Source organism: Ovis aries, chromosome 10 (genome assembly GCF_016772045.2).
Source record: "Ovis aries strain OAR_USU_Benz2616 breed Rambouillet chromosome 10, ARS-UI_Ramb_v3.0, whole genome shotgun sequence".
Taxonomy (NCBI): Eukaryota; Metazoa; Chordata; class Mammalia; order Artiodactyla; family Bovidae; genus Ovis; species Ovis aries.
The window spans coordinates 71,918,093-71,931,278 of record NC_056063.1 but is presented as its reverse complement, the minus strand read 5'-3'; the positions used below and the strand labels follow the sequence as shown (position 1 = coordinate 71,931,278).

The window sequence follows — 13,186 nt, the reverse complement described above, 5'->3', positions numbered from 1 at the left end:
CAGCAGTATTAAATGAGGTACACTTGGCTGACACAGGTTATACAGATTGCTTTTCTGTCCCCTCCACCCCATGCCTCTAGGTTGTTTGTCCTGTAGAGAGTCCCACAGCCTGGATTTGGCTGATCGCATCTCCCCTTGTGTCAATTAACTTGTTCCTCTGGCACCTTAGGTTGGTGTTTAGGTCTAGAAATTTGATATAGCTCATTTGGATTTTCTTCACCCCTTTCGTCTATGTAGGAGGTAGGGTTGTATATCTCCCTTATAAGGTACATAACATCTTGTGTGTGTGTGTGTGTGTGTGTGTGTGTGTGTGATGTTGTAGCTATTCATAATCCTTGCTCAAGGTCCATTAACTTATTAAGGGTTGCAAAGTGGGGATGTTCTAAGCTCTTTGGTTAATGCTGAACTATACTGTTTATAGGGAGAGTAGGGGGAAATAAGTTTTTCCATTTTTAAAACCTGTTTTCAAAATGGGGAATTGGTTCTCCTCTAGTGAGGAGAGGGGATAGTGAGTTTTCATGGTTGTTTGTTTGGTTTGGTTTTGTGAATGTCAGTTTGAGCTCATGGATTTAAGCATTTCTGATCTGCTTCAGTCCATTTCATTTGTTATGCTGTGTCAACCTTTGGCCATCTTTGGGCAGTGGGAGTCTATTCAGGTTGGGTCCTAAGTCTTTTGCACATACTCTAGAAGTCTTGGCTAGTTTTTTTTTTTTTTTTAATGTCTTTTTTCATTCGTTTTGTTTTTTTGGTTTCTGGTGTGACAGGATGTTTCTAGTTCATTTTGTACAGCATTTCCTCAGCCCCGGAATCATCCATTTCTCTAAGCAGCCCTGTCTTCTCTTAGTGTGAAATGGTATTTAAAGACTATAGTCTGGGTGCTAGAGGGGCTTCTTGCTCTTGGTTATTGTTTCTTGGCTTTTTTTCATTAGACCAAGTTAGAATACATTTCTAAGGTAAACAAATATGTTCATATGGGTGTTCCCAATCCAAATCAGATACAGGACACTAGTTTTTTACTTCATCTTATTGTGCTTACATCTGTATCTCTTTTCTCCCATTATCTATTCTCTTTGTCCCACGTCTAAGCCCAATTCTCAGTGATATTAACAGAATTATTCATTTGTTTTACCTTATAATGTGACTTCTGAAAACATAATAAGATTTATCTTTTGGCAGTTCATACTGTCTTCACGTGGGTGTATCAAGCAGAGAATGTGTTTTCAAATTGTTTTGTTTAAAACCACTTTTGATAGTTCTTTTTTGTATGGCTCTTTGAACCAACAGGTTGGGTAGATACTTAGGTACTTTTATTTAAATTTACTCTGAAATTTTAGGAATTCCTTTTTAAAAAATTAGTTCTTTCATAATTATAGTTCTGTATAATGTTTTCATGATTCCAAAATCAAGACAAGGCTACTTTTTTTTAATTAGTTTTTTATTTTTTAAATTTTAATATCTTTAATTCTTACATGCATTCCCAAATATGAACCCCCCTCCCACCTCCCCTCCCCATAACATCTCTCTGGGTCATCCAGGAAGGCTTATCTTTGTTAGCTCTATTCTAATTCTCCTTCTCCTTTTAGAGATAACTTTCCAGGCTAATTTTGACTCATCTTTTTATTAATTTTTTTAAAATATAGTTTTATCCAAAATTTTAGTTTTTCTACTGTGCAGAATGAAAATTTTCAATTTCAATACTGTAATCTCTGGATTTGGGTTTATAAGGATTTTTCTGGAAGCATGAAATGTGTTATGGGACTCGTTAAAACTGTTTATGATCATTGTAACTCCTTCATAGCAGGTCTGTAGCCTTTCCAGGGTCAGATGCCAAAACAGTGCAAGAGTGGAGGTTAGCAGATGCTTACATGGGGTTAGTTTCTGCATCCAAAATCTTCCATGGAGAAGAATCTTCAGGCTCCATCCTAATCAGTTGAACCTAAACCAGTTTCTGGAGGCTGGACCTTGGGCATCAGAGTGCCCTTATCCCCACCCAGGTGATGCTAAGGTGCAGTCAGGATGAAGACCACTGTGTAAAAGATGAGTGAAGGCTAGGATATCTAGAATGCTGGTGGTTATGATATCCCAGATTCACTGCTTTTTCTCCTTATCTCTGGATCTTTCTCAATTCTACTTAGAAATCCCCCAGTTCTAAAGATAAACTGCCTGTTCAGTTTTTCCCTACAAGCTCACTCTTTTCTGCGTATAGTTTCACTCAAGTGTTTTTCTTTGTTAGCTTGCTTCTATTTTCGTGTATTTGTTTCCATGAATGAGATGTGGGGAAATTGGGTGAGAAATGTTTCAAGTACCTTAACTTGGAGGAGAAATTCTATCTGTTGCAGAAGTTCTAGTTTCTAACTGAACCCTGCAAGAAGTTATCCTAAGCAGCAAAAGGTGGGACCCAATATCAGGTGCTTTCAGGAGGCTGAATACCAAGGCCTCTGTCAAGAAATGGCTACCACAAGCTTCCCTGGCAGTCTGGTGGTTAAGACTCCATGCCCCCAATGCAGATATGAGGGTTTTTGTTCCTTGGACTGGGAACTAAGATTCTGCATGCCACAGGGTGTGGCCAAAATAAAAAGTCTGCCTCAGAGATTCAGACTCTCAGATAATCCTAAATAATGGATGTTGTGGTATTAAATTCAGCTTTTTAAAAGATCCTTTATGATTTCAGAACTGTGGAGAATTCTTGTGAGACAATAAGAACTATATTCTCAATTGATTTGTGGAAAGAATATATATGTGGTTATAGATTGATGTCAGAGAGGAAAGGTTTAAGGGACAGTGTTTGACCTTGTTCCTGCTTATCAAGAAAGTTTCAATTCGGTTAGCTCCATGATTGATACTGAATACTTTCTCAGTTGTTTTATTTCTTATTAATTGATAGTGAGAATCAGGAATGTCCAGATGAGAGAATTCCTTGGTGGTGTCTGCCCACACCAGTGTACACGTGGTGGGGCAGCTCCCGGGAATGGCTGCCACAAGTGTCTGTGTCCCCAGGGCGAGCCACAGCCACTCCTTGCCTCTCTGAGAAACTCTCCAAGACAAGCAGAGTCTTCTGAAATTTGGTCTATCCTTGGGATTCACACCACTATTTCATTTGGTCTTAATACTTGGACTAGAACATTGAGCAGGCGGTTACCGCGACCCGCGCACTAAGCTCAGGCGGCTGCTGCGAGCGGCGCAAAGCGCAGATGGCTGGCTGCTGCGACCAGCGCACTAAGCGCGGCCGAGACGAGTCACCCCACTTCTGAGGTCAGAGGCGATGGCCAGGAGGAGCCACCCCACGTCCAAGGTCAGAGGCGGCGGCTGGGAGGAGCAACTCAATGTCCAAGGAGCTATGGCTGCACCAGCGCAGGAGGGCTTAGAGGAGCTATCCCACGTTGAAGGTCAGGAAGGGCGGTGGTGTGGAGATACCCCTCATCCAAGGTAAGGAGCAGCAGCTGTGCTTTGCTGGAGCAGCCGTGAAGAGATACTCCACGCCCAAGGTAAGAGAAACCCAAGTAAGATGGTAGGTGTTGCAAGAGGGCATCAGAGGGCAGACACACTGAAACCATAGGCACAGAAAACTAGTCAATCTAAACACACAAGGACCACAGCCTTGTCTAAATGAAGCTAAGCCATACTCACGGGGCAACCCAAGACGGCAGGTCATGGTGGAGAGGTCTGACAGAATGTGGTCCACTGGAGAAGGGAATGGCAAACCACTTCAGTATTCTTGCCTTGAGAACCCCATGAACAGTATGAAAAGGCAAAATGATAGGATACTGAAAGAGGAGCTACCCAGGTCAGGAGGTGCCCTGGAGAAATAACTCTAGAAAGAATGAAGGGATGGAGCCAAAGCAAAAGCAATACCGAGCTGTGGATGTGACGGGTGATAGAAGCAAGGTCCGATGCTGTAAGAGCAATATTGCATTAGTTCAGTTCAGTTCAGTTGCTCAGTCATGTCCAACTCTTTGCGACCCCGTGAATCGCAGCACGCCAGACCTCCCTGTCTATCACCAACTCCCAGAGTTCACTCAGACTCACATCCACCAAGTCAGTGATGCCATCCTGCCATCTCATCCCCTGTCATCCTCTTCGCCTCCTGCCCCCAATCCTTCCCAGCATCAGAGTCTTTCCCCATGAGTCAACTCTTCGCATGAGGTAGCCAAAGTATTGGAGTTTCAGCTTTCGCATCATTCCTTCCAAAGAAATCCCAGGGCTGATCTCCTTCAGAATGGACTGGTTGGATCTCCTTGCAATCCAAGGGACTCTCAAGAGTCTTCTCCAACATCACATTTTAAAAGCATCAATTCTTCGGCACTCAGCCTTCTTCACACTCAAACTCTCACATCCATTCATGACTACTGGAATAACCATAGCCTTGACTAGATGGACCTTAGTTGGCAAAGTAATGTCTCTTCTTTTGAATATGCTATCTAGGTTGGTCATAACTTTTCTTCTAAGAAGAAAGCGTCTTTTAATTTCATGGCTGCAGTCACCATCTGCAGTGATTTTGGAGCCCGAAAAAATAAAGTCTGACACTGTTTCCACTGTTTCCCCACCTATTTCCCATGAAGTGATGGGACCGGATGCCATGATCTTCGTTTTCTGAATGTTGAGCTTTAAGCCAACTTTTTCACTCTCCTCTTTTACTTTCATCAAGAGGCTTTTTAGTTCCTCTTCACTTTCTGCCATAAGGGTGGTGTCATCTGCATATCTGAGGTTATTGATATTTCTCCCGGCAATCTTGATTCCAGCTTGTGTTTCTTCCAGTCCAGCGTTTCTCATGATGTACTCTGCATAGAAGTTAAATAAGCACGGTGACAATATACAGCCTTGATGCACTCCTTTTCCTATTTGGAACCAGTCTGTTGTTCCACGTCCAGTTCTAACTGTTGCTTCTTGAGCTGCATACAGATTTCTTAAGAGGCAGGTCAGGTGGTCTGGTTTTCCTATCTTTTTCAGAATTTTCCACAGTATATTGTGATCCACATAGTCAAAGGCTTTGGCATAGTCAATCAAGCAGAAATAAATATTTTTCTGGAACTCTCTTGCTTTTTTATGGTCTAGTGGATGTTGGCAATTTGATCTCTGGTTCCTCTGCCTTGTCTAAACCCAGCTTGAACGTCAGGAAGTTCACAGTGCACGTATTGCTGAAGCCTGACTTGGAGAATTTTGAGCATTACTTTACTAGCATGTGAGATGAGTGCAATTGTGCGGTAGTTTGAGCCTTCTTTGGTATTGCCTTTCTTTGGAATTGGAATGAAAACTGACCTTTTCCAGTCCTGTGGCCACTGCTGAGTTTCCTCAAATTTGCTAGCATATTAAGTAAAGCACTTTCACAGCATCATCTTTCAGGATTTGAAATAGCTCTACTGGAATTCCATCACCTCCACTAGCTTTGTTCGTAGTGATGCTTTCTAAAGCCCACTTGATTTCACATTCCAGGATGTCTGGCTCTAGATGAGTGATTACACCATTGTGATTATCCGGGTCGTGAAGATCTTTTTTGTACACTTCCTCTGTGTATTCTTGCCATCTCTTCTTAATATCTTCTCCTTCTGTTAGGTCCATACCATTTCTCTCCTTTATTGAGCCCATCTTTGCATGAAATGTTCCCTTGGTATCTCCAATTTTCTTGAAAGATCCTAGTCTTTTCCATTCTGTTGTTTTCCTCTATTTCTTTCCATTGATGGGTGAAGAAGGCTTTCTTATCTTTACTTGCTATTCTCAGATGCTTATATCTTTCCTTTTCACATTAGCTTTTCGCTTGTCTTCTTTTCACAGCTATTTGTAAGGCCTCCCCAGACAGCCATTTTGCTCTTTTGCATTTCCTTTCCATGGGGATGGTCTTGATCCATATCTCCTGTACAATGTCACGAACCTCATTCCGTAGTTCATCAGGGACTCTATCCATCAGATCTAGGCCCTTAAATCTATTTCTCACTTCCACTGTATAATCGTAAGGGATTTGATTTAGGTCATACCTGAATGGTCTAGCGGTTTTCCCTGCTTTCTTCAATTTAAATCTGAATTTGGTAATAAGAAGTTCATGATCTGAGCCACAGTCAACGCCTGGTCTTGTTTTTGTTAACTGTATAGAGCTTCTCCATCTTTGGCTGCAGAGAATATAATCAATCTGATTTCGGTGTTGACCATCTGGTGATGTCCATGTGTAGAGTCTTCTCTTGTGTTGTTGGAAGAGGGTGTTTGCTATGGCCAGTGCACTTTCTTGGCAAAACTATATTAGTCTTTGTCCTGCTTCATTCTGCATTCCAAGGCCAAATTTGCCTGTTACTCCAAGTATTTCTTGACTTCCTACTTTTGCATTCCAGTCCCCTATAATGAAAAGGACATCTTATTTGGGTGTTAGTTCTAAAAGGTCTTGTAGCTCTTCATAGAACCGTTCAACTTCAGCTTCTTCAGCGTTACTGGTTGGGGCATAGACTTGGATTACCGTGATATTGAATGATCTGCCTTGGAAACGAACAGCGATCATTCTGTCGTTTTTGACATTTGCATCCAAGTACTGCATTTCGGACTCTTCTGTTGACCATGATGGCTAGTCCATTTCTTCTGAGGGATTCCTGCCCACAGTAGTAGATATAATGGTCATCTGAGTTAAATTCACCCATTCCAGTCCATTTTAGTTCACTGATTCCTAGAATGTCAATGTTCACTCTTGCCATCTCTTGTTTGACCACTTCCAATTTGCCTTGATTCATAGACCTGACATTCCAATTTCCTATGCAATATTGCTCTTTACAGCATTGGACCTTGTTTCTATCACCAGTCACATCCACAGCTGGGTATTGTTTTTGCTTTGGCTGCATCCCTTCATTCTTTCTGGAGTTATTTCTCCACTGATCTCCAGTAGCATATAGGGTACCTCCTGACCTGGGAAGTTCCTCTTTCAGTATCCTATCATTATGCCTTTTCATACTGTTCATGGGGTTCTCAAGGCAAGAATACTGAAGTGATTTGCCATTCCCTTCTCCAGTGGACCACATTCTGTCAGACCTCTCCACCATGACCTGCCTGTCTTGGATTGCCCCATGGGCATGGCTTAGCTTCATTGAGTTAGACAAGGTTGTGGTCCTAGTGTGATTAGATTGTTTAGTTTTCTGTGCCTATGGTTTCAGTGTGTCTGCCCTCTGATGCCCTCTTGCAACACCTACCATCTTACTTGGGTTTCTCTTACCTTGGGCGTGGAGTATCTCTTCACGGCTGCTCCAGCAAAGCACAGCCGCTGCTCCTTACCTTGCATGAGGGTATCTCCTCCCACTGCCCTTCCTGACCTTCAATGTGTGATGGCTCCTCTAGGCCCTCCTGCACCCACACAGCCACCACTCCTTGCACGGGGGGTTGCTCCTCCTGGCCGCTGCCCCTGGCCTTGGGTGTGGGGTTTCTCTTCCCGGTTGCCGTCCCTGGCCTTGGATGCAGGGTATCACCTCCCGGCCGTTGCCCCTGATCTCAGACGCAGGGTAGCTCCTCTCAGCTGTTCCTGGGCCGTCGCAGCCTAGCACTCTAGGCCGCTGCCCCGACCTCGGATGTGGGGTAGCTCTCAGCCGCACTTAGTGCTCTGGCCCCTGCTGCCACGTGCACTTAGTCATAGGAACCTAGAATGTCAGGTCCATAAATCAAGGCAAATTGGAAGTGGTCAAACAAGAGATGGCAAGAGTGATTGTTGACATTCTAGGAATCAGCAAACTAAAATCATCTAGAACGGGTGAATTTAACTCGGATGACCATTATATCTACTACTGTGGGCAGGAATCCCTCAGAAGAAATGGACTAGCCATCATGGTCAACAGAAGAGTCCGAAATGCAGTACTTGGATGCAATGTCAAAAACGACAGAATGATCTCTGTTCGTTTCCAAGGCAGATCATTCAATATCACGGTAATCCAAGTCTATGCCCCAACCAGTAACGCTGAAGAAGCTGAAGTTGAACGGTTCTATGAAGAGCTACAAGACCTTTTAGAACTAACACCCAAATAAGATGTCCTTTTCATTATAGGGGACTGGAATGCAAAAGTAGGAAGTCAAGAAACGTCTGGAATAACAGGCAAATTTGGCCTTGGAATGCAGAATGAAGCAGGACAAAGACTAATATAGTTTTGCCAAGAAAGTGCACTGGCCATAGCAAACACCCTCTTCCAACAACACAAGAGAAGACTCTACACATGGACATCACCAGATGGTCAACACCGAAATCAGATTGATTATATTCTCTGCAGCCAAAGATGGAGAAGCTCTATGCAGTTAACAAAAACAAGACCAGGCGTTGACTGTGGCTCAGATCATGAACTCCTTATTGCCAAATTCAGATTTAAATTGAAGAAAGCAGGGAAAACCGCTAGACCATTCAGGTATGACCTAAATCAAATCCCTTACGATTATACAGTGGAAGTGAGAAATAGATTTAAGGGCCTAGATCTGATGGCTAGAGTCCCTGATGAACTATGGACTGAGGTTCGTGACATGGTAGAGGAGACAGGGATCAAGACCATCCCCATGGAAAGGAAATGCAAAAAAGCAAAATGGATCCCAGACAGGGAGGCCTTACAAATAGTTGTGAAAAGAAGAGAAGCAAAAAGCTAAGGAGAAAAGGAAAGATATAAGCATCTGAATGCAGAGTTCCAAAGAATAGCAAGTAAAGATAAGAAAGCCTTCTTCAGTGATCAATGGAAAGAAATAGAGGAAAAGAACAGAATGGGAAAGACTAGAGATCTCTTCAAGAAAATTAGAGATACCAAGGGAACATTTCATGCAAAGATGGGCTCGATAAAGGAGAGAAATTGTATGGACCTAACAGAAGATATTAAGAAGAGGTGGCAAGAATACACGGAAGAACTCTACAAAAAGATCTTCACGACCCAGATAGTCATGAAGATGTGATCACTAATCTAGAGCCAGACATCCTGGAATGTGAAGCCAAGTGGGTCTTAGAAAGCATCGCTACGAACAAAGCTATTGGAGGTGATGGCATTCCAGTTGAGCTATTTCAAATCCTGAAAGATGATGCTGTGAAAGTGATGCACTCAATATGCCAACAAATTTGGAAAACTCAGCAGTGGCCACAGGACTAGAAAAGGTCAGTTTTCATTCCAATCCCAAAGAAAGGCAACGCCAAAGAATGCTCAAAATACTGCACAATTGCAGTCATCTCACATGCTAGTAAAGTAATGCTCAAAATTCTCCAAGCCAGGCTTCAGCAATACGTGAACTGTGAACTTCCTGATGTTCAAGCTGGTTTTAGAAAAGTCAGAGGAACCAGAGATCAAATTGCCAACATCCGCTGGATCATGGAAAAAGCAAGAGAATTCCAGAGAAATCTCTATTTCTGCTTTATTGAGTATGCCAAAGCCTTTGAATATGAGGATCACAATAAACTGCTGAAAATTCTTCAAGAGATGGGAATACCAGCCACCTGACCTGCCTCTTGAGAAACCTGTATGCAGGTCAGGAAGCAACAGTTAGAACTGGACATGGAAAAACAGACTGGTTCCAAATAGGAACCAGTACGTCAAGGCTGTATATTGTCACCCTGCTTCTTTAACTTATATGCAGAGTACATCATGAGAAATGCTGGGCTGGAAGAAGCACAAGCTGGAATTAAGATTTCTGGGAGAAATATCAATAACCTCAGATATGCAGATGATACCACCCTTTTGGCAGAAAGTGAAGAGGAACTAAAGACCTTCTTGATGAAAGTAAAAGAGGAGAGTGAAAAAGTTGGCTTAAAGCTCAACGTTCAGAAAATGAAGATCATGGCATCTGGTTCCATTACTCCATGGGAAATAGATGGGGAAACAGTGGAAACAGTATCAGACCTTATTTTTTTAAGCTCCAAAATCATTGCAGATGGTGACTGCAGCCATGAAATTAAAAGACGCTTACTCCTTGGAAGAAAAGTTATGACCAACTTAGATAGCATATTCAAAAGCAGAGACATACTTTGCTGACTAAGGTCCATCTAGTCAAGGCTATGATTTTTCCAGTAGTCATGTATGGATGTGAGAGTTGGACTATGAAGAAGACTGAGCGCTGAAGAATTGTTGCTTTTGAACTGTGGTGTTAGACAAGACTCTTGAAAATCCCTTGGACTGCAAGGAGATCCGATCAGTCCATTCTGAAGGAGATCAGCCCTTGGATTTCTTTGGAAGGAATGATGCTAAAGCTGAAACTCCAGTACTTTGGCCACCTCATGTGAAGAGTTGACTCATTGGAAAAGGCTCTGATGCTGGGAAGGATTGGGGGCAGGAGGAGAAGGGGGCGACAGAGGATGAGATGGCTGGATGGCATCACTGACTCGATGGACGTGAGTCTGATTGAACTCCAGGAGTTGGTGATGGACAGGGTAGCCTGGTGTGCTGCGATTCATGGGGTCACAAAGTGTCGGACTCGACTGAGCAACTGAACTGAACTGACCTGAATCTTCTGGTAGCTGGACAAACTTTTGCCTGGTTTGCCTCAGAAATGGAAACACTCACAAATTACAAATGCTGCTGCCAGCTGTCCTGCCAAATGACTCTCCATCTCTAACCTTTCCTTATGTGTGGAGGTGATGGATTTACTTTTTGAGAGAAATTACTGGAAAATTGTTTTTTTACTTGCTGCTATTTTTCATATGGAGCATAATATCAATTTTCTGTTTTCCATAGTTGCAACTTGTGCCAGGATGGAAATTCCTTGTGCATTGCACTTTTTGTCGCTTCTCTGAGTTGCTGGCTCCTTGCTGGAGGCAGAGTTATGCATGTGTGCTGTGTCACTCAGTCATGTCTGACTCTTTGTAACCCCAGGGACTGTAGCCCACCAGTCTTCTCTGTCCGTAGGACTATCCTGGCAGGTATTCTGTAGTGGGTTGCCATTTCCTCCTCCAGAGGATCTTCTCACCTCAGGGATTAAACCTGCATTTCCTGTAACTCCTGCTTTGAGATGGATTCCTAACCACTGAGTCATCAAAGTCCCAAAAGAGTGCTTAAAAATAATAAATGACTCTCCTCCCAAACTGCATCAGTAATAGTTCATGTTTGAAATCCTTTGTTATCTTTTTGAAAGATAAACATTTTCTATCCCAATTAAATAATAATCATTATCAAGAATAAAAAGAATTCACAGATGAGTGGAAGATATAAGCCATGAAGTGGTATTTTACCTTAATAAGGCTATTTCTCCAACTGTTTTTTGGTTTTGTTTTGTATTTAATTGATTTATTTGGCTGTACTGGGTCTTAGTTTCTGCATGTGGGATCTACTTCTCTGACCAGGGATTGAACCAAGTTTCCGTACATTGGGAGTGTGGAGTCATAACTAAAGGACCACCAAGGAAGTCCCTCAGCTAGGTTATTAAATATTGTTTCTCAGCGAAAAACTCCAGATATGCTTAGGCAGTAATGACCTGCCTTTATTTACACTCCTTTTTGCTGGATTTATTGAATTATTCATATTATCTTTGGTGAGTGCTATTATTCTTATTTCTCCTATAGTTACAGGGATGTTAAGCTCAAATGGAGAGCTGAGTAACAGGCAACAGTGTTTCCCAAATAGAATCATAAGTTGCAGGAAAGTTTGGGATGGCAGATATTACTGCTGGGCTTCTGGTGGTTTGTGGCTCCAGCACTGGACTGCCCTTGGGGACACCTGGGCTGGGACTGCCCGTGTGTACAGTTTGATGTTCTTGCTTCTCTGTGTGGCCTCCACATTTCCATCTCAGGAAACTCTATCAACAGTGTGTTTGACAATCCACTGTGTGAAGGACTCTTCTAAGAGCTCTCTGTGCCTCTTGGGATGGATGACAGGACACGGTGGAAATGTATCAGTTACATTTTACTCAGTTCTGATCATCTCATTCACACTTCTTCAACTAAATAGTGTTCCCTTTATCCTCTATAGTAGATGAAAATCTCCATGACTTCCTGGAGGCAGAGGCAGTTGGTGCACTCTGTTGACGTGTGTGTGTACATGTGTTCATTTGTGTAGACAAGACATTAAGGTTTAGTGAGAACCCATGTGAGGGATGGAGACATCTTTTGATAAATATCCTGATCAGGCACTGGTTGGCTGAGCAGGAAATGCTTAGTTTTTTTGTTGTTTGGTGTTATGGATTCACCTTCCCTCCTCTTGTGTGTGGGTTCCTCAGCTTCAGACAGAGGAGAGCTATCAGAGCACAGCTGTCAGGTCAGCCAAGCTTCCCCTGTCTGTGTTAGCAATGAGGGATGGCTGAGAAAGGAAACCCCTGTTCCTGAAAGACTTCCAAACTTTGAACATTTTGTCTTTTAAGAAGTCTGTGGAGGAAATGATATTGTGGCCCAAGGTGTTTAGTTTTGGTAACTTGGATTTGTTGAATGATTTTCCTTGATGGTGAAGAAGGGGACCTAGGAAGAAGGGGACCTTCCAGGGGTGACTGGAGAGAAGTACGTTGTGAGGTGGAGTGGCTGTTTGGCAGGGTGGGTGGGTGGGTGTTGCTGTTCCTTTGCATTTTTCTTTAGGAAAGAAAGTTGCTTTCCCTAAGTCTTACTCAGGATAGAAGCCTCAGTGCACCCTGAGTCAATTGGTTTAGGCCTTGGGGAAGAGAGGACTGGTAACATTTCTTCCAAACCACCAACTTCAATGGATGGTGGCTCAAGAACTACGGAAGACATGATTTTTTAGCTTGGCCTCCACCATGTTTAATTTTTCACTCCAAGGAACATTCCAACTTCTAGAGGGTAGAGACATATTGAGGCAGTGCTCTCGGGAGCTGAGAACCTGCAGAGCTGCCAAGCCTGGTTTCTTTGTGGTGCTCCAGCCAAAGCTGGTTTCCATTCCCTTGATCTACATGTGGAATTTGGGGTAGAAAAGAGTGGATGTGTTTGTGCCAGTGTCTCAGTTCATAAGGATTCATGAAGAAGGTGATGAAAGCCTGTCTCCCATATGTGAACCGCATTGACTTTCTATTGGGCTGGGACATTGAGAGTATGGGGGACAGGGGCAGGCCGCTAGCAGGCTTGTTCTGTGGAAGCAGATTTCTTCCTTTTCTTCTGCCACTTTTTTCTTTATTCATCTTAAGGCTCAGTTGGTATTGTGCTGTTTGTGATATTTATTGAGCATCTACGGTGTGCTAAGCACAAGGTACTAAGGCTTTACTATGTTTGAATGGAAAATTTTACCTGCAGGTTAAAACTGTTGTCTACTTGTCTTATAGGAGATAATAGATCTGC

General features: G+C 42.9%; 1 protein-coding gene across 1 annotated transcript in view; it reads right to left on the bottom strand.

Annotated features, from left to right (window-relative positions):
- The window catches only part of LOC105614203 (ATP-binding cassette sub-family C member 4-like), a 264,375-nt gene that overhangs the window by 33,193 nt on the left and 217,996 nt on the right, over positions 1–13,186 (bottom strand). The window contains exon 27 of the transcript XR_009595281.1: positions 5,970–6,357. The gene's annotated coding sequence lies outside the window, so the exon portion shown is untranslated. The remainder of the gene's footprint in view (positions 1–5,969; positions 6,358–13,186) is intronic.